Below are 23297 nucleotides of genomic sequence, written 5' to 3'. Positions count from 1 at the left end.
ATACTCGGTATCTCTATAATTACTCAATTGTTTTGCTTGAGGCTTATTCCTCATCATCACCACATCATATATTTAAAGGTCAATAACTTTAATGTTAATATTTTCTAAATTATATCCATTTTTGCTTGAAGTTTCAAGATGGCGTATATTCATGCTATTTTGTCCCATGTGGTTTTGGGAAAAGAATTGGAACCACTGTCTTACCTTTGCATGATTGTAAGAGGCAACTAATAGGGTCTGAACATTTAGTTTTACTGTATCTCTGTGATCCTGAACCTTATTTTTATGCCACCATCCCTTGAAGAAGTGAGGGTATATTGCTTTTCACTTGTCAGTCACGCCAGTTGGTAGGTAGAGTGAACAGTTTCAACCCAACAACTTGAGAACCACTTGACCCAGAACAGTAAAACTTAGGAGCATGATTTGGTTTATGAAGTAGATGACACATAATGTTTTAAGGGTCAGTAGGTCAAAGGTCAAGGTCACAGCAGTGCCAAATTTGAAGACAGTTTCTGCCCCAAAACTTGAGAACCACTTTACTCAGGATCTTCAAACTTGACAGCATGATTGGGTTATAAATTAGATGACCCCTACTTTGTTTTTTGGTCAGTATAGTCAAAGGTTAAGGTCACAGGGGCCTGATTCTGGGAAATGGTTTCCACCCAATAACTTGAGAACCATTTGACGCAGGACACATGATTGGGCTTAGGACGTAGGTGACCCCTATTGTTTTTAGGCTCAGTAGGTCAAAGGTCAAGGTCACAGTGGGCTGAACTTTGAAAGTGGTTTAGTCCTAATAAATTGAGAACCACTTTATATGCAGGACCTTTGAACTTTTAATATGATTGGGCTTAGGAAGTAGATAATCCTTAACATTTCTTGGGGTCAGTAGGTTAAAGGTCAAGGTCAAAACTATATTCTCTATTAATTCAAAGACCTTGGGATCTTAGCTCATCTGCAACAAAAATGTGTCAGTTAATGACCCTGGCATCTGACTATATCTGCAGTTGAAATCTGTATATGTAAGAGACACCAGTATTTTACTGTATCTGCAACAAACATCTCTTAAAGTTAAAGACCCTGACATCTTACTATATCTACAACTACCGTCTTACTTCATCTGCAACTAACGTATCAGAAAGTTAAAGATACTGGCGTCATAGTATATCTACAGCTGACACCTCTTTAAGTTAAAGACCATGGCATCTTATGATATCTGTATCTAAAATCTCTGTCTGTTAAAAGCCCTGGCATCTTAACTATATCTGCAGCTAAAATCTGTCTTGGATTAAGTCCCTGTCATCAAACACTATTTGCAACTTAAATTTCTTATTAGATAAAGACCTAAAAATTGCATAATTTACTATCTATTAAAAATATGGACATCAAAGTATATCTGCAGTAAAAATCTCTGTTAGTTAAAGACCCTAGCTTCTTACAATATCTGCAACTAAAATTTCTATTAGACTCTGACATCCCACATCAGCAAGTAAATCATTTGTTGAATAATGTTTACATAAAAGGACCTAGCTGGCATCTTGTGATATATGCAACTAATATCTCTGTCAGTTAAATACACTAGCACCTACATTATCTGCAACTAAAACTCCCTATCAGTTAAAGACCCTTGGAGTTTTCAATATCTGAACAGTTAAAGACCCTAGCATCTTTTAATATTTGAAACTAAAATATCTGTCTGTTAAAGACCCTGCAACTAAAATCTCATCTGTTTGTTAAAGACCATGCAACATAACAATGTCTGCCAATAAAATCTCTCTCAGTAAATAATTCTGGCATCTTTCAATATCTGCAACTAAAATCTTTATCTGTTAAAGACCCTTGGATCTTTCAACAACTAAAATTTCCATTAGTTAAAACCCTTGCATCTTACAATGTCAGGAACTAAATTCTCTGTTAGTTAAATGCTCTTGCATCTTACAATATCTGAAATCTGCGTAAGTCTTTTTCAGTTAAAGACCCTGGCATCCTACAATATCTGTAAAATCTCTGTCAGTAAGGGACCCTGAGATCTTTCAATATCTGCAATTAAAATCTGTTTTAGTTAAAGCCCCTGACATCTTTCAGTATCTTCATCTGAATTCTAAGTCAGTTAAAGACCCTGACAGCTAAATATATCAGCAACTAAATTCTCTGATAAAGACCCTGGCACATCTTACAATATGTAGCTGCATCTAAAACTCCTTTCCTCAGTTGAAGACCCTGAGATCTTTCAGTATCTGCAGTTAAAATCTCTATAAGTGAAAGACCCTGGCATCTTTCAATACATGCAACTACAATTCCTCTTAAAGACCCTGGCATCTTACATAAACAACTGAATATATCTTACAATATCTGCAACTGAAATCTCTTTGTCAGTTAAAAACCATGGCATCGAGCAATATCTGCAACTAAATGTCTCTCTTTCTGTAGCTAATATCTCTTGTCAGGTAAAGACCTTGGCATCTAAAAATATCTGCAACTAAAATCTGTGTTATTTAATAACCCTGACATCTTTCATTATCTACAACTAAAATCTCTGTTAGTTAAAGACCCTTTCATCTTACAGTATCAGCTGCATCTAAAACTCCTTTCCTCAGTTGAAGACCCTGAGATCTTTCAGTATCTGCGGTTAAAATCTCTATAAGTGATAGACCCTGGCATCTTTCATTAAATGCAACTACAATTCCTCTTAAAGACCCAGGCATCTTACATAAGCAACTGAATAATATCTTACAATATCTGCAACTGAAATCTCTTGTCAGTAAAAAACCATGGCATCTTTCAGTATCTGCATCTAAATCTCTCTCTTTCTGTAGCTAATATCTCTTGTCAGGTAAAGACCCTGGCATCTAAAATATCTGCAACTAAAATCTGTGTTATTTAATAACCCTGACATCTTTCATTATCTACAACTAAAATCTCTGTTCGTTAAAGACCCTTTCATCTATCGGCAACTAAATTTTCTGTAAGTTAAAGACCCTGGCATCCTATTTTATCTGCAACTAAAATCCCTGACAGTTAAAGACCCTTGAATCTTATAATATGTGCAACTAGAACTCCCAGTCAGTGAAAGACCCTGCAACTTAAGTCTCACAGTTAAAATCCCTTGCATCTTATAAAATCCCTTACAACTAAAATCTCTCTCTGTTAAAGACCCTAGCATCTTACATCAGCAACTAAATGTCTGTTAGTTTAAGACCTAGGCATATTAACTGCAGTTAATGGCAATGAGATCCTTCATTCTCTGCAACTTAAATCTCTATAAGTTAAAGACCCTGGCATCTTACATCAGCAACTTTATTGTCTGTTAGTTTAGTTAAAGACCCAGGCATCTTATGATATTTACAACTAATATCTCTGTTAATTAAAAGACCCAGGCATTGTATAATAACTGCATCTAACGTCTCTGTCTGTTAAAGACCCTGGTATATATCTTACAGAAGCAACTGAATAATATGTTAGTTAAAGACCCTTGCATCTTATAATATCTGCAACTAAGATCTCTGTCAGTTGAGAACCCAGGCATCTATTTGAATATCTGCAACCAAAATCTCTCTCTGTTAAAGACCCTGGTATCTTTCAATATATGCAACTAATATCTCATTTAGTTAAAGTCCCTGGCATCTTTCAGTATCTGCAGCTAAAATCTCTCTGTTAAAAACCATTGCATCTTTCAATATATGCTACTAAAATCTCTGTCAGTTAAAGACCCTGGCATCTTTCAGTATCTGCAACTAAAATGTCTTTTAGTTAAAGACGCAGGCATGCTACATTATCTGCAACTAAAATTTCTGTCAGTGAAAGACCCTTGTACCTTATAATATCAACTCCCTGTCAGTTACAGACACTTAGATCTTTTAATATCTGCAACTAAAGTCTCTCTCAGTTAAACACCCTGGCATCTGGCAATATCTGCAACTGAAATCCTTGTCAGTTAACAGCCTGGCATCTTACAATATCTGCAACTAAAATCTCTGTCAGTAAAGGACCCTGAGATCTTTCAATATCTTCAATAAAAAAACCATATTAGTTGAAGACCCTGGCATCTTTCAGTATCTTCATCTGAACTCTAGGTCAGTTAAAGACACTGGCATCTAAATATATCAGCAACTAAATTCTCTGTTAGTTAAAGACCCTGGCATCTTACAATATCTGCAACTAAAACTCCCTATCAGTTGGAGACACAGAGATCTTTCTGTATCTGTAATTAAATTGTCTGTCTGTTAAAGACCCTAGCATCTTTCAATATATGCAGCTACAATCTCTATTAAAGACCCTGGTATCTTGCATGAGCAACTGAATAATAATATTATGTTAGGTAACGACCCTTGCTAACTACAATATCTGCAACTAAAACCTCTGTCATTTAAAGACTCTGAGATCTTCCAGTATCTACAATTAAAATATCTGTTTAAGACCCTGGCAGCTTACATAAGCAACTGAATATTATTTTTTTGTAAGTTAAAGTCCCTTGCATCTTTCAGTATCTGCAACTGAAATCTTTGTTAATTGAAAACCCAGCCATCTTACAATATCTGCAACTTAAATGTTTGTCAGTTAAAGACCCTGGCATCTTTCAGTATCTGCAACTAAAATCTTTATCAGTTAAAACCCTTGGCATTGAACAGTATCTGCAACTAAAATCTCTGTCAGTTAAAGTCCCTGGCATCTTTTAGTATCTGCAATTAAAATTTCTGCCTGTTAAAGACCCTTGCATTTTTAGCTCATCTGATTTTTTGAAAAAAAATGATGAGTTATTGTCATCACTTGAGCGGTTGTCGGCGTCGGCGTCGGCGTCTGCGTCGGCGTTGCCTGGTTAAGTTTTATGTTTAGGTCAGCTTTTCTCCTAAACTATCAAAGCTATTGCTTTGAAACTTGGAATACTTGTTCACCATCATAAGCTGACCCTGTGTAGCAAGAAACATAACTCCATCTTGCTTGTTGCAAGATTTATGGCCCCTTTTGTACTTAGAAAATATCAGATTTCTTGGTTAAGTTTTATGTTTAGGTCAACTTTTCTCCTAAACTATCAAAGCTATTGCTTTGAAACTTGGAATACTTGTTCACCATCATAAGCTGACCCTGTACATCAAGAAACATAACTCCATCTTGCTTTTTGCAAGAATTATTGCCCCTTTTGGACTTAGAAAATCAGTTTTCTTGGTTAAATTTTATGTTTAGGTCAGCTTTTATCCTAAACTATCAAAGCTATTCCTTTAAAACTTGCAACACTTGTTCACCATCATAAGCTGACCCTGTACAGCAAGAAACATAACTCCATCCTGCTTTTTGCAAGATTTATGGCCCCTTTTGGACTTAGAAAATATCAGATTTCTTGGTTAAGTTTTATGTTTAGGTCAACTTTTTCTCTTAAACTATCAAAGCTATTGCTTTAAAACTTGCAACACTTGTTCACCATCATAAGCTGACCCTGTACAGCAAGCAACATGACTCCATCCTACTTTTTGCAATAATTATTGCCCCTTTTGGACTTAGAAAAATCATTTTCTTGGTTGAATATTATGTTTAAGTCAGCTTTTCTCATAAACTATCAAAGCTATTGCTTTAAAACTTGCAACAGTTTTTCACCATCATAAGTGGACACTGTACATCAAGAAACATATCTCTATCCTGCTTTTTGCAAGAGTGATGGCCCTTTTTAGACTTAGAAAATCATGGGTAGGACAATATTTCTATTATACAAAAAAAATCAGATGAGCGTCAGCACCCGCAAGGCGGTGCTCTTGTTCAATATATGCAACTAAAATCTCTGTCAGTTAAAGACCATGGCATCTTTCAGTATCTGCAACATAAAACTCTCTCTGTTAAAGACCCTTGCATATTTCAATATTTGCAGCTTTAATCTCTGTCTGTTAAAGACCCTGGCATCTTTCAGTATCTGCAACTAAAATCTCTCTCTCTTTAAGACCCTGGCATCTTATATCAGCAACTTTATTGTCTGTGTGTTTAGTTTAAGATCCAGGTATCTTATGATATCTGTAACTAATATCTCTGTCAGTTAAAGACCTAGGCATTATATAATAACTGTATCTAAAGTCTCTTTCTGTTAAAGACCCTGACATCTTACAATATCTGCAACTAAAACTCCCTATCAGTTGAAGACCCTGATACCTTTCAGTATCTGCAATTAAAATCTTTGTAAGTTAAAGACCCTGGCATCTTTCAGAAGAAACTGAATAAAATGTTAGTTAAAGACCCTTGCATCTTATAATATTTGCAACTAATATCTCTGTAAGTTGAAAACCCAGGCATCTTACAATATCTGCAACCTACATATCTTTCAGTTAAAAACCCTGGCATCTTCGATCAGTGTTTGCAAGTGAAATCTCTGTCTGTTAAAGACCCTGGCATCTTTCAATATATGCAGCTAAAGTCTCGTTTAGTTAAAATCCCTGGCATCTTTCAGTATCTGCAACTAAAATCTCTCTCTGTTAATTGTCCCTTGCATCTTTCAATATACAGTACTGTATGCAACTAAAATCTCTGTTAGTTAAAGACCCTGGCATGCTACATTTTCTGCAACTAACATTCCTGTCAGTTAAAGACCCTTGCATCTTATAATATCAACTCCAGGCTGTCAGTTAAAGGCCCTTGAATCTTATAATATCAACTCCCTGTTAGTTACAGACACTTAGATCTTTCAATATCTGCAACTAAATTCTCTATTAGTTTAAGACCCTTTCATCTTACACTATCAGCAACTAAAACCTACAATATTTGCAACTAAAATCTCTGACAGTAACAGACCTTGAGATGTTTCCAAATTTGCAATTAAAAGCTGTATTAGTTAAAGCCTCTGACATGTTTCAGTATCTTCATCTAAACTCTTAGTCAATTAAAGACATTGGCATCTAAATATATCAGCAATTAAATTCTCTGTTAGTTAAATACTTTGGCATCTTACAATATCTGCTACTAAAACTCCCAGTAAATTGAAGACCCTGAGATCTTTCTTTATCTGCAATTAAAATGTCTGTCTGTCTGTTAAAGACCCTGGCCTTGGTAGCCTGGTTGTGGGTTCGATCCCCGGCCGCGTAATACCAAAGACGTAAAAAATGGTACTAGTAGCTTCCTCGCTTGGTGCTCAGCATTAAGAGGGTAGTGCTAGGACTTGTCAGCCCGGTGTCAGTATAATGTGACAGGGTGGGGTATCATGTCAGGTGTCTACATTGTGATATTCCAGTGAGGCAGCACTATAAAGTTGGCATTGTGCTCACTGCTACAAGTAGACACCGTCATTTATATGACTGAAAAATTGTTGAAAAAGACGTTAAACCCTAACACACACACTCTTTCAATATATGCAGCTACAATCTCTATTAAAGACCCTGGTATCTTTCATAAGCAATTGAATAATAACATGTTAAAGATTTCAGAATAAAAAAGCTGGCATCTTACAATATATTCAACTACAATTTCTGTTAGTTAAAGACCCTGGCATCTTCAGTATCTTCATCTGAGCTCGAAGTCAGTTGAAGACCCTGGCTAGATATATAAATATGTCAGCATCTAAATTCTCTGGTAGTTAAAGACCCTGGCATCTTAAAATATCCGCATCTAAAACTCCCTATCAGTTGAAGACCCTGAGATCTTTCAATATCTGCAGTTAAAATCTGTAAGTTAAAGACCCTAGCATCTTTCAGTATATGCAACTACAATCTGGCATTTTACAAAATCACAACTAAAATCTCTATCATTTAGAAACCTTGACATTTTCAGTATCTGCAACTTAAATCTCTCTTTGATAAAGACCCTTGCAACTTTCAATATGTGCAGCTTAAATCTCTATCCTTAGTAGTTAAAGATCCAGGCATTTTACATCAGAAACCTTAATATTCTCTGTTAGTTTAGGACCCAGTTATCTCAAGATATCTGCAGCTAATATCTCTTGTCAGTTAAAGACCCTGGCATTATACAATATTTGCATCTAAAGGCTCTGTCTGTTTAAGACCCTGGTATCTTACAATATCTGCAACTTAAATCTTTGTCAATTAACAACATGGCAACTTACAATATCTTCAAGTAAAATCTTTGTCTGTAAAGAGCCCTGAGATCTTTGAATATCTGCAAATAAAATCTGTATTAGTTAAAGCACCTGACATCTTCCAGTATCTTTATCTGAACTCAGTCATTTAATTACAAACCTTGGTAGCAATTAAATTCTCTGTTAGTTAAAGACCCTGGCATCTTACAATATCTTCAACTGAAACTCTCTGTCAGTTGAAGACCCTGAGATCTTTTAGTATCTGCAATTGAAAATTCTGTCAGGTTAATACCCTGGCAACTGCATAATATGTTTGTTAAAGACCCGGGCATCTTTAAACAGTGTCTGCAACTTAAATCTCTCTGTCTTTGTTAAAGACCCTGGCATAGTTCAATATATGAAACTTAAATCTATTAGTTAAAGACCCTTGTATCTTACATCAGAAAAGTTTAAGTCACCTAGATATCTTGTGATAATTTGTAACAAATATCTCTGTCAGTTAAAGTCCCTGGCATTTTAAAATATGTGCAGTTAATGACGTTGTGAGATCCTTCATATCTACAACTAAAATCTCTGTTTGTAAAAGACCCTTGCATCTTTGCATCTTACGCTTTCAGCAACTTCATTCATTGCTTCTTAAAGGCGCTGGCATCTTCTATTATCTGCAGCTAAGATGTCTGACAGTTAAAGACCCTGGCATCTTTCAGTATCTGCATCTAAATCTCTCTCTTTTAAAGACCCTGGCATCTTTTAATATAAGCAACTTAAATCTCTATAACTTAAAGAGTCAGGCATATTACATCAGCAACTTAATTCTCTGTTAGTTTAAGACCCAGGTATCTTATGCTATCTGCAACTAATATCTCTGTAAGCTAAAGACCCTGGCATCTTTCAGTATATGCAACTAAAATCTCTGTCTGTTAAAGACCCTGGCATCTTAAAATATCTGCTACTAAAATCTCTGTCGGTTAATAACCCTGATATCTTCCATTATCTACAACTAAAATCTCTGTTACTTAAATTAAAGACCCTTCCATCTTACACTATCAGCAACTAAATTTTCTGTTTGTTAAAGTCACCCTGGCATCGTACTTTATCTGCAGCTTGTATCCGTGTCAGTTAAAGATCCGGGCATCTAGCAATATCTGCAACTGAAATATTTGTCAGTTAACAGCCCTGCATCTTTCAATATTTACAACTAAAATCTCTGTCAGTAGTGGACCCTGAGACCTTTCAATATAGTAAAATCTTGATTAGTTGAAGCTTCAAGCATCTTTCAATCTCTTTATAATTTAATGAGCTCTTAATCAGTTAAAGACCTTAGCATCTAAATATATCAGCAATTAAATTCTCTGTTAGTTCAAGACTCTGGCATCTTACAATATCTGCAACTAAAACTCCCTGTTATGACCCAGAGATCTTTCTGTATCTGCAATTAAAGTGTCTATCTATTAAAGAACCTGTCATCTTTCAATATGGTTTATGCAACTATAATCTCATCTTACATAAGCAACTGAATAATGTGTTAGGTAAAGACCCTTGCTTATTACAATATCTGAAACTAAAATCTCTGTCAGTTAAAGACCCTGACATTTTGCAATATCTTAGCTTAAATTTGCTGTAAGTTAAAGACCCACCCTTGCATCTTTCAGTGTCTGCAATTCAAATTTCTATCTGTTAAATGCTCTGGCAATCTTTCAAAATATGGAACTTAAATCTCTATTAGTTAAAGACCCAGCATCTTAAATCAGCAACTTAATTCTGTGTTAGTTAAATACCAAAGCACCTTATGATATCTGCAACTAATGTCTCTGTCAGTTAAGGACCCTGGCATCTTGAAATATCTGCAACAGAAACCTCTATCAGTGAATGACTTGAGATCTTCCAGTATCTACAACTACAATCACTGTTATTTAATGACCCTGGCATCTGACATTATCTGCAACTAAACTCCCTATCATTAAAGACCCTTTCATCTTACAATATATGCAAATAAAACTCTCTGTCAGTTAAAGACACTGACATCTTCTAATATTTGCATCTAAAATTTCTTTCAGTTAAAGACCCTGGCATCTTATAATATCTGCAACTTAAAATTTTTGTCAGTTTAGACCCTGTCATCTTACAATATCTGCAACTTAAGTCTCTGTCAATAAAGGACCCTAAAGGACCCTATAATAGTTAAAGCCTCTGACATATTTCAGTCTCTTTATCTGTACTCTTAGTCTGTTAAAGACTCTGGCATCTTATAGTATCAACAGCTAAATTATCTGTCAGTTAAAGACCCTGGCATCTAAATAAATTAGTTACTAAATTGTCTGTTATTTAAAGACTTTGGCATTATACAGTAACTGTTACTATAACTCATTGTCAGTTAAAGACAATGAGATCTTTCAGTATCTGCAATTAGAATCTCTGTCAGTTAAAGACTCTGGAAATTTTCAATATCTGCAACTAAAATCAGTATTAATTCAAACCCCTAAAATCTTTCAATATCTGCATCTAAATTCTCTATGTCAGTTAAGACCCTGGCATTTACAATATATATAATTAAATGCTCTAGCTATTAATTACACAACCTGACAATATCAACAACTAAATTCTTTGTTAGTTAAAGACACTAGTACCTTACTATATATTCAGTTAAAATCTGTATTAGCTAAATGCCCTGATATGTTAATATATCAACAACTAAGTTCTCTGTCAGTTAAAGACCCTGTCTCTTCTGTCGGTTAAAGACCCTGTCTCTTACAATACCTGCAACCAAAACCTCGATAAGTTAAACACACTGGGATATTTTAATGTCTGCAACTAAAATTTCTTGTAGTTAAAGACCTTAGCATTCTACAATATCTGCAACAAAAATCTTTATTAGTAAAGCCCCCGACATCTTTCAATATCTGCATCTAAACTCTCAGTAAGTTTAAGACCCTGTCATGTTAAAATATCAGCAATTGAAATATCTAATTGTTTAAAAACTGGCATCTTAAAATATCAGCAACTAAATTCTCTGTTTCTTAAAGTCCCTGTCATCTTTCAGTATCTGCAACTAAAACTCTTGGTGAGTTAAAGGCACCGACATCTTTCATTATCTGGAACTAAGCTCTCTTTTAGTTAAAGACTGTGACATCTTACAATATCTGCAACTAAAATCTCTTAAAGGCCTAGATTCACTACTATATAAGTGTCCCCCCCCCACACCCCCCACAATCCAATATACAACTCCCATCTTATCTGCTGCTTATCAGCGATTATATAACAGTAACTGATTAGAGGGCAATTAAATTAGCACAGCAGGGACCCCAACTAGACCATGAAGATGTGTGCAGTGGAGTTGAAAGAAATTATTTTTTCTTCAGTGAATGTGGAATGATAATAATAATAATTATTATTATTATTATTTTGATATTATATAGATAATAATAACTACTACTTTAATGTTATAATAATAATAATAATAAAAATAATCATAATCATTATTATTAATTATCATTATTATTATTATTATTATTATTATTATTATTATTATTATATTACATATAGGATGATAAAAGATACAGTATTAATATTGAAAATAATAATGATAATAAAACACAAGTATAGTGAAAACTTCATGAGTTCTTTGTGTTGACTAACAATTTTTTTCGAATTGGAAATTGATTTTATTGTATTCATGCAATTAACATTATTTGAATACAAAATTATTGTGTTCCATCTATACTCAATTTTCCTTTTCAGTATGTTGCCAAAAGTGACTTTATTAGCTCACCTGTCACATAGTGACAAGGTGAGCTTTTGTGATCACCCTTCGTCCGTCGTCTGTTGTCTGTGCGTCCGTCCGTGCATCCGTCCGTGCATCAACAATTTCGTGTCTGCACAATAGTGGTTTCGTTTATGATTTTATTTTAACCAAACTTGCACACAACTTGTATCACCGTAAGATCTCGGTTCCTTTCTTGAACTGGTCAGATCCCGTTATTGGTTCCAGAGTTATGGCCCCTGAAAGGGCTAAAATCAGCTATTTTGACCTTGTCTGCACAATAGCAGCTTTATTTATTATTTTATTTTTACCAAACTGGCACACAACTTGTATCACCATAAGATCTTGGTTCCTTTCTTGAACTGGTCAGATTCCATTATGGGTTCCAGAGTTATGGCCCCTGAAAGGGCCAGAATTAGCTATTTTGACCTTGTCTGCACAATAGCAGCTTCATTTATGATTTTATTTTAACCAAACTTGCATACAACTTATATCGCTATAACATCTTGTTTCCTTTCTTGAACTGGCTAGATTCCATTATGGGTTCCAGAGTTATGGCCCCTGAAAGGGCCAGAATTAGCTATTTTGACCTTTTCTGCACAATAGCAGCTTCATTTATGATTTGAATTTAATCAAACTTGCACAAAACTTGTGTTGCCATAAGATCTCAGTTCCTTTGTTGAACCGGCCAGATTCCCTAATGGGTTCCAGAGTTATGGCCCCTGAAAGGACCAAAATTAGCTGTTTTGACCTTGTCTGCACAATAGCGACTTCATTTATGATTTGATTTTAACCAAACTTGCACACAACTTGTATCACCACAAGATCTTGGTTCCTTTCTTGAACTGGCCAGATAAAGACCCTGGCATCTTCATATATCTGCAGTTAAAATCTATGTTAGTTAAAGACCCCGGCATGTTACTATATCTGCAGTTAAAATCTATATTAGTTAAAGACCCAGGCATCTTATTATATCTGCAACTAAAATATCTATTACTTAAGGAACCAGGCATCTTACAATACCAGTGCAACCGAAATCTGTATAAGTTAAAGACACTGGGATGTTTCAGTATCTGCAACTTAGTAAAATCTCTTTTAATTGAAGACTAGCTTTTTACAATATATGCAGCTAAAATCTTTGTCTGTCCACATTCATCTGGTCTTGTGGTCTGGTACTCCTTGCAAGATTGTAATAAAAATTGTATAGGAGTGATAAGTATTAAGCCTTGCTGGGGATATAGCTTTATTAATGGCATAGGTATGGCCCAAACTGGTAACAATTTTGGTAAAGATTTTTAATAAGACAGCCATTATGGCCCTAAATTGCTCACTTGAGTTTTAGTCAGCACAAACAAGTAACAATTTTTGTAGAGCATTCCAAATATATTGGTAAAACACCGCGGCAACCAGAAGCATAGCAAACTGAATTGGAAGTGGACTTAACTCTTACCCTTCTAAATTTCTATAATGAACTTGTCCATCTTCCAATTTGGACAGTAGCAATAACTGTTAAAAGGGGTGCATACCAAAAAGATACTGGCTGAATAGCGGACAGTGAAGATCATGATCAGACTGCATGGATGTGCAGGCTGATTATGATCTACACTAGTCGCAAAGGCAAAATCAATCATGTCCAGCATGGTAAGGGTTAAGATGTAATTCATCACAGGCTGTGAAATAGTGTAGTTTGGGGATGAGGGATGTGGTGGAGCCTCCCCTCCTGCAAGGGGGTACCAGTAATCTTTTTCAGAAAAAAGAATATGTTTTGTGTAGTTTGCATATTTGGGAGAATTATATATTCATCAATGCATGTTCATTTTACCATAATATTATCCTGTTAAGGGGTGTTTTCCAAACATGATTTGGTGCTACTTTTTACAGCCGAATACAGGCTGTTTCCCCTGGCCAAAAATAGCTTAGCCTATGTTTTCTCCTAAAATTGTTATATATTTTTCCCCTAAAGAAGGTCATGTTTTCTCCTTGGAATTTAAAGAAAATGTTCCGTAATATACATAATGAATAATTTTACAAAAGTCGGTGTCTATATATTTTTCAAGCCCAGTTACCCCCATGTTGCTTCAAAGTTACAACTTGCACAGCTGTTATGGACTGATAATTATGTCACACTATGTTTACTTCTCATCAGCTGCCAAATTCATAAGAACGTTGGCATCAGTTCTTGCAAATTCCGTGCCAGTATTCTCATGAAAGTCAAATGATTTCCCTTTTTGGGGTGTATCGCGCTATATTTTCCCCTTCAGAAAGACAGTATGTTTTGAAAAATCAAACAGACAAAAAATCACTGCATATTTAGATTGCCCATTCAATTGATTTAAACATTATACTTCTGTGACATTTTATTTTCTGCCTTCATTTATCTTAAAAAGTTCATGAGTTTACTGCATTTACAAAATTCCAGTATGGAGGGCACCTGCATTTTATTTGGACAAAATATTGTGAATGCAACCACATACTAGCAGAAAGGCACACAATGATCAGTTATAACAGTTTTTAATAATGAAATTCCCTATGAATACTTTTCAGTATAGTTCATCCATTCTCTAAAATCTTGTCCTGTTCAAGATTTAAATGCATGGGTAGACACGATGCTTTTTGTAAAAAAATAAAAACAACACAACTTAAAATGAGATTCTTCAGTTCAAAAAGTATAAAGTCCATCAGTAAGTCCAGATGGTCAATATGACAGTCAGTTACTAAAAAAGGAAAGTTTTAAAAAATTAACAGAAACAGTAGACCTAACATATATGTTTTCTCAAAGAAAAAAAAGTAGAAATGCCTTAGTTTTTAATGGGCGATATCGGTCAGTTAATTCCCCTGATAAAACAGGTGCGCGTATAGGTGGCGCTACATGCGAATAGGTCCTAGGAAAGTTTGTATACTTACATCGTTATACAGTCGTTGTCACTTCAAAATGTTAGTAGATTTGGAAAATATCCGAAAATGTCATCAAAGTTCAGCTTTTTATCACTTGAGCAAAATTTTAAGTAAAGAGCTTTATTCATATCTGTTGATATTCTATGCTTTGAAAAATAACAGACTAGCTGTAAGGACTGTTTTAAAGGCATTTTCTGTGTGTCAGTTTATTCATGGACTGTATTGATTGTCATACTTGTTAATTGTGGCAATAAATGCTTTATTTAGCTTTTAAGTAGTTTTTCAATATTAAATGCCCTCCTTGGAAAATCCTTTTATCATTTTGCAAGTATTCAGACTATATTCTTTAAATAAAGGATCAGTATGGACAGTATATATTCCTAAAGTTACAATTTAATCGGAAAGATCTGCATACACAGCTTAATGCAATGAAGTCTTGAATAATATAGAAATTATAATGATAATTACTGTAAAATGTTAAAATATATGCCCTTGTGATAAGATGTCCCTACAAATATCCATCAGCACAGTTAATTATTGCATCTGTTTTCTCATATATTTTATGAAAATATCATCCATGAGGCATAAAAGATCTCTATTGACAAATTAACATATCTCGTGTTAATTTTAGTTTTATGGTGCTGCCTCTTTAATTTTCAGTCAATTCAAATTCACAGCAACTTGCCCACATACAGTGAAATACAAACTTCCAATAAAATGGTCATTAACTGGTTCAATCTGAAAAATTTGTCGGGCCTAAAGCATCGTCTCTTGAGATAACACCCCAACAATTAGTTGAAATGTTTTTAATCAACAAAAAAAAGGCCAAAAAAAAAAACAAACAAAAAAAAAAAAACCCTGCTGACATGTTTGTTTCTTAACTATAGAAAACAAAGTAGAAATATCACAAGAATGTCAAAATATGAATTTTTACATATTATAAAAATACCCGGAGGATTTTTAATATACAGACCACAAATTTGTAGAGCTTTGGAAATAAGAAAAACCCAAATGTGAGACATATTAGACATTATGTCAAATCAGTGTTAAAAGTATTAAGAAACCTTATTATACACATTAGACTGCCCAATATGTAACACCCACGTGGGAGCAGGAAATGTTAAATCTGATTCAAGGACATATTCTTTAACCCCCTAGAGTTAACAGGACACATGGCATGCACATTTTTATGATAACAATCAGTACGCAGCCAGTGGATAGGACATGTTATGCAAACTTAATATATCCAGAGAAATCATTGTCTATGTGAAACAAAGCATCCATACAGGGGTAAATTTAGCAATATTTTTAACTAGCTAAATAAGCTAACCCCGCCTTGCTCACAAATTAAATAGAAATGTGACTCGCTTAAAAATACTAAAGTTATATATTACTGGCCAGTATTTTGAAGTGAGGTTATAAATTTCATGTTAAAAACAGAAGAAACAGCTATCTAAATAGATGATATTGATAAATTACATGATTCTGTCTTTTCAAATAATTGAATCACTTTTTAACACTGTGATAAAAGCCGAGAGTACACCGCATGATAGGACCTATTCGCCCGTAACGACACCTGTTAAATCATTTGGGAAGATAACTCGCCGAATGCTGCTATTGTTGTGAGTTTTACCTGGTTAGGAAAAATATTGAATACATAGTCAAAATATGATTTGATGATAGTATAAAAAGAAGTTGCAAGTGGAAGCACAAATCAGCAGTCAAGCTTGTTTTATACCAAAAAGAAATCTGAAATTAGTCTATTACATCACATTGTCATAAAAGTTTTAGCACTTTCTAATAAAATTCTGTTGCCACAGTATATCGAGGGCTGAGCGCAAAACTATTGTATCTTGTTTTTTATTCATATACAGTTACAATAGTTTCGCACTCAGCCCACGATATGTGGAAATAAAGACAGTTGGCTCATTCTACTTACTAAAAACAAACAAAATAAACAAAGCATGAACGATATATATAGATTCCTTGTTTCCTCCATAAAAAGACTGACGTATTATGTACATACATGTGTACAAACAGGATTATATTTCTTAAAATAATATAAAAAAGTCTACCATAAATAAAATAAACCGTTATAGGTTAATGCTGGATCTTCTGTTGAAACGTTTTACTGCAGTAATTAAATGCAATGTGTAACCATTTCATAAGATGCATTCAATTGAGAAATCGGTACTGTTCAACAAAAGTGCTCATATTTGCTAGTTTTCAAAGCACAATAATTCAACTTGCATAGTTAAATTTCAGAAACAGTAGTTAATTATGAACAGGCAGCTTCAGTTTATACTGGTGGTGTTTGAGCAAATGCAAGGTTCAGCCAGGAGGATGAGATATTCAAGTTCCTGAAAAATGCAGGGTTTTAAGGAATGGACAACACAACAATGGGCCCAGTCTACAGGTTGTACCTACAGGAATAATAATTATGTAAGTTTTATAAATCTAATTTATAGAAATTCAATCTTAATACATCCCTAGACAAAAAGTAAATACATTGGTTTAATGATGCTTTTAAATGTAAGGTTTTCCTTTGAAGTTACACTTTTTCTGAATCTCAAGCTGAGATTCTCTAATGTATTACTGTAAAATTATGGTTTCTGTTTAGTTGTTTATTATACGCTCGTCTCTGGAAGAGCGGGGCCTATTATGTGAACATCTGTAGCGTAGGGGGCGGTCGGCGTCCAAAGCATATCCACTCTCTAAGTGGAACAGTTTTCATCCGCCAATCTGCATAAACTTGCTGACAATGTTTGTGGGCATAATATCTCGGCCAAGTTTGATAACCAGCCTAATCGCTCCAGGCACTCTTGGATTATGGCCTTTGAATTACTCGAAAAACTGTGAATTTAGTCTTGTCTGCTCTCTTAAGTCGAACAGTTTTCATCTGATCTGCACTAAACTTGCTGACAATATTTGCGGGCATAATATCTCAGCCAAGTTCGATAACCAGCCAAATCGCCCCAGGCACTCTTGGATTATGGCCCTTGAATTACTAAAAAAAACTGCGAATTAGCCTTGTCTGCTCTCAAAGTCGAACAATTTTCATCCGATCTTCACCAAACATGCTAATGTTTGTGGGCATAATATCTTGGCCAAGTTCAATAACCACCCAAATCGCCACAGGCACTCTGGGATTATGGCCCTTGAATTAGGCCAAGTTTATTGATAGGCGTATTTTGTGACACTGGCATCCTTGTTTCATTATAAAAATGGACTGGGTGTCATACAATTGTAACCTAATAATAAATGTTTTATTTCAGGACAAGAAAGATGGTTCTCTATCTGTTGTTCAACAAGCAACATCAACAGGTCACGTTCTGAGAAAATGATCCAAAACTCGTTGGCTGATTTAATGTCTTTAAATATGCAGCATTGGGATTGAATAGAGACAGACTTACAGTATAAAGTGTTTGCTTTGAAAAATAGACAGTCAGGCAGAATCAGCGGCAGATTGTTGGTTTGAAGATTGAACATTTCTGGAGAACATGTGAATATTTCAGACTCAACATTAATTTGTACATCAGTAAGCTTAAATTTTTTATTTATAACATGAGATTGTGTGAAAGTCATATAATATACTGATCAAAACAGCCTACTGCTACTTCTTTTATAACTGAACTATTTTCACTTAAAGTATACTGTATTTGCATAATTTCCCAAATACTAGATGATTTCTGTTTCATATAATTATGGCTTTATGCAGAAAGAACATAGTATAGGATAAGAAAGACAGAATATTTAATTTGCAAAGTCTGTAATGACAGTAACTGGTAGGTGAATTAGCTGTTTGATTAGTATATTGGGTGTGTGCAGTTTCTCTAATTCTTATTGTTAGTTTTTGATGATATAGTGCTTTATCCAGTACATGGATGTGAGTTTTTTTGACAAAACAGCATTGAAATGTTCAGAGTGAAAAAAATGACAGAAAAAAAATTGTTATTTTTAAAAGCTAAGTTAGCAAGGTTTGACACATTTTCTGAGTATAAGGTAGATGTATTTTATAGGCATTTATATTGACTTAAAAATAAGAGTAAGGATTCCATGACATAAGTAAAATAAATGACTGCTTGAACCTCAGCTCCTAAGAAGTGGTTGGATCTAAAAACTTGTCCAAGGTACCGAAAACAAAAACAAACATCCACCCATTCTAGATTCAGCTCAGATTTGCAAAAAAGTAAACACCATTGCCTGCTACAGGTATTTTCATTTATACAGTCTTCCATGCAGTGATCTCCCTTACCTATAGGTAGAGATTTCTGAAGTTGATGGGAAGCAACTCCTGCATGCAGTTTGACTTTAATTTCCTAAAAAGACTGCCCCAGTCAAAATAAGAAAAGTCGTATTTGGAAACTTATTATTTCGTACTGGTAACTGAAAGAGTTTGGTATATTTGGTTAAAAGCTATAATTTCCTCCACCCTTTTTACACATACATCTATTTCAACTGGATTTTTCCCTGAAAAATGCGAATAATTCCACTTTAAACTGTTACGTATGTAGGATGAACCAGATTCATTTCCTTAGTAAGATTCCTGTAAAGTTAAAGACTCCAGGTAAACTACATTTCGAGAGTACAAGTCTTACGCAGCTAAACCAGCAGTGCATAATGTTATAAAATAAAGTTTGATTACTCTAGGTTGAATACTTTCTGAGATACATGCCACATAACTTTTAGGTCCTTTATACATAATTTTGACTAAACCAAGGGAGGGAAAATAATGAATAAGATCAGAATTTAAGATTTTTATATGATCTTCTGTCTCATTTTAAAACCATTCTTATCGATTATTTAATGGATGTTTTCATTGAACAGTAAGATAGAATCTACATCTATTGATTATTCACTAATATTCGTAAATAGGAAATGTATGGGAATGTACAATATTTAACTGAGAAGCTTGCTTTAAATATATTGCCCCTTGTCTTAGTAGAACCACAGTTGTACAACTTTACATGCTGAATAATATTATTATAATGTTTGATGACCTTTTGAAATGCAAATGGCAGAAATTTTGTTGGATGGACAAAGAAAAATGTGCCCAGGTGGTAGGAGAGAGACAGAAAAATAACATTCTGTAAAGATAATGCTAACTGTTCCAATAATACTAACTGTTCCGATATTGCTAACTGGATAATGATATCTGCGAGGATAATAATGAATAAATGTTCAGATAATGCTAACTGTTTCAATAATGCTAACTGTTCCGATATTGCTAACAGGATAATGATATCTGTGAGGAAAATGATGAATAAATGTTTGGATAATGCCAACTGTTGTGATAATGATAACTAACTGGGTAAAGATAACTGTTTGGATTTTATTATTTGAATAATGTTAAAAAAATTGGACCATGATAAATAACATGTTTGGATGTGAACTGGTTACAGATAATGCTAACTGTTCGGACAGTAATAACTGTAAAGATAACGATAATAGAAACTGTTAGCTATTTTGCAAACATGTCAGTCAGGATTTTGAGTTATTAATTCCTGGGCTTTATTTATCTCTTATGTGAATGCTCAGCATCTGAGCTACAAAGTATAATATATTGGCGCTGTATTGGAGTCATGCGTGTCTGACCAATTGTATATCAGTTATGTCCACTCAGTGTCTTCTTCCCTAAATTTTCGTAAAACTTGCATCAGTTTTTGTTATCCTCATCAAGACAATGTGCAGAGCCTTAATCCAAGTCACTAGGTTAAAGGTCAAGGTCAGTCTTTGGCGGTCAAAATTTTAATGTTATGGTCGCAAAAATTTTCTTTCCATGTATCAGAACGGCATCAAGGGGTATTAATCGCCTTTAGTGATAGCTCTAGATTTCAAAGGTTAGTTTAATCCCCAAGAATTTTGCAGACTATTTACCAATTTGAATGTTCTTTATTGGAAACTTGACTCATCTGGTCCAGGTAGACATCAGAGGTATAGGATTCAAATTATGGCTATGATTTCTAAAATTCAAATCTCTTCTTTAGCCACATGATGTTATTTAATGCGGAATCAACTGGATATAAAACAGTACACTTTCCTAAGTTCCCAACACTGTGAATAGTACTTGGGTATATTTGAAACATTATTTTAGGACATTTTATTCTAGATATTTGTGCTAAGACATTTGTATTGAAATATTTTGGTAAAGTAATAGAAGTTTGTGTTCTATTCTGAAAAGTGTTTGCCACAGTTTTCTTTCATGAAATAATAATTTAAGAGTTACAAAAGGGACTTTCATGTTAAAACATTTGATGTCAGTGGTGGTTAATATATAAATTCCTTTGATAACCTTGTGGTGTTATTTTTATGCTCCCCGAAGGGTGAGCATATAGTTGCGGCAAAATTGTCCGTCCGCCCATCACACTTTTGTCTGGAGTATAGCTTGAAAAGTATTAAAGGCATTTGATTGAAACTTCACATAATCATAGAGGCCATTGAGACAAAGTGCAGTGTCAAAGAATCATAACTCTACCTTACCTAGTTTTTGAATTATCTCCCTTTATTATGCAAAATAAGGCTTGTCCGTAGTATTACTTGAAATGTATTAATGGCATTTCATTTAAACTTCAAAAAATGACAGAAGCCATTGACGGGAAGTACATTGTCAAAGAACCATAACTCTACTTTACCTAGTTTTTGAATTATCTCCCTTTATTATACAAAACAAGGCTTGTCCGGAGTATAACTTGAAAAGTACTAATGGCATTTGATTGAAACTTCACATAATCATAGAAGCCATTGAGACAAAGTGCGTGTTAAAGAATCGTAACTGAGCTACCTTACCTAGTTTTTTAATTATCTCGTTTTATTATACAAAATAAGGCTTGTCAGGAGCATTACTTGAAAAGTATTAATGGCATTTCATTGAAACTTCACAAAATGATAGAGGCAATTGACGGGAAGTGCAGTGTCAAAGAACCATAACTCTACTTTACCTAGTTTTTTTAATTATCTCCCCTTATTATACAAAATAAGGCTTGTCTGGAGTATAACTTGATATTGATGGCATTTGATTGAAATGTCACATAATCATAGAGGCCATTGAGACAAAGTCAGTTTCAAAGAATCATAACTACTTTACCTAGTTTTTGTATTATCTCCCTTTATTATACAAAATAACGCTTGTCTGGAGCAGTACTTGAAATGTATTAATGGCATTTCATTGAAACTTCACAAAATGATAGAGGCCATTGAAGGGAAGTGCGGTGTTAAAGAAAGAACCATAACTCTACCTTAACTAGTTTTTGAATTATCTCCCTTTATTCAATATTCTTCTTTTTATTATCAATATTTTTTGTTTGTTTCTAATACATTATTCCGCATATTGGGACAAGCACATGCATCGAGGAGCATCATTCAGTTTTACAGATTCCTTGTTATAAACTGCAAGGGTGATTTCGAGGATAAGTACAATTCTTTAATAAGTTTACATTACTGACCACTCCACAATTATTTAATACAAACATTTTCATGTAAATCAAGAGTAGAAACTGCTGTCTATTGATATAACATATTTCTGTAAACCATAATTAGTGGGTGCATTATATGACAGAATTATTTTAAATTTAATTCTTATGTTAGATCAGTGATAAAATTTATGTGCTCTCCCAAAAATTTTTATATCATACCTGTTTTTTGGTTGGCTACTTTACTTATAGGCAGCCATTCTACTTGGTGTCATACACAGAAACTTCATAGAAAGACTTCTTTTTTAACTGAACAGCATCTGAAGTGTGTGAATCGGCCTTTACCCTGCTAAATTTCTAAAATGGACCGGTCCTTCATTCAGTTTGAGCAGTACAATATATTATTTGAAGAGGTGTTCACTGAACATTTACTGACTGAATAAAGAACAGTGCAGACTATGATCTGTGCAGGCTGATCTTGGTCTGTACTGGCCGCAAAGGCAGAATAACTTGCCGCCAGCAGACTAAAAGTTAAGCTAAGTGTAGAATATATATGTAACTAGGCATGTGATGCATAATAAATACAAAATTATATGTATTAATACATTCACAATTATGCAAAATTTACTATTTTAGTTGTAGAAACAGTACCATTTTGACTATGCAAAAGTTCTTTGCACTAAAACAAAGAACACTGAAATCAAACAAAAAATAGTTAAATTGATTGTTTTTAAGAGTCTAATTCGTCACCTCAGTGCAAGAAGTGGATAACTGCATTGACTTAAAGAAGGACTTATTCACTTGTTGCGCTAAGGTGACGAATTATTGTTTTTGATGAAAATGGAACTGAATAATTTTGTCTTGAAGAGAAACAATAAACAAAAAATAGCACAAGTATTACCAGCAAAATATAAACTGGTGAAGGTGTGGATGCAGAATTGTTAGAAATAGAGTGGCCTAACTGCAGGTCAGCGCACACTGTTAAAAGTGCTACTGCAGCTAGACTATTATATTCTCTAGCATAAGTTAGCATCAATCCAAGATGTTTCGGAGAAACAAGTTCGAACATCACCAGATCATAGAAAGAAAGAAAAGTTTTACATGAAAATTAAACAGCATTTAAAACATTTATATTATTCTACAAAAGCAATGTCAATTTATACATGTATAATATTGAATTCTGGAAAAGGGCTGCATCATGGGGCCACACTTCTAGACAGTTCAATGC

The 23297-nt window shown here is 34.2% G+C and overlaps 1 long non-coding RNA gene across 1 annotated transcript in view; it reads left to right on the top strand.

The window, feature by feature from the left end:
* Positions 1–22769, top strand: part of LOC123560807 (uncharacterized) — a 58036-nt gene extending 35267 nt beyond the window's left edge. The window contains exons 2-3 of the long non-coding RNA XR_006688284.2: positions 16926–17102; positions 17936–22769. This is a non-coding gene — a long non-coding RNA (uncharacterized LOC123560807). The remainder of the gene's footprint in view (positions 1–16925; positions 17103–17935) is intronic.
* Positions 22770–23297: the final 528 nt, after the last annotated feature.

Source organism: Mercenaria mercenaria, chromosome 15 (assembly GCF_021730395.1).
Source record: "Mercenaria mercenaria strain notata chromosome 15, MADL_Memer_1, whole genome shotgun sequence".
NCBI classification, from domain to species: domain Eukaryota; kingdom Metazoa; phylum Mollusca; class Bivalvia; order Venerida; family Veneridae; genus Mercenaria; species Mercenaria mercenaria.
Note: the sequence above shows the minus strand (reverse complement) of the source record. Positions and strands in the feature narration are given on the sequence as shown.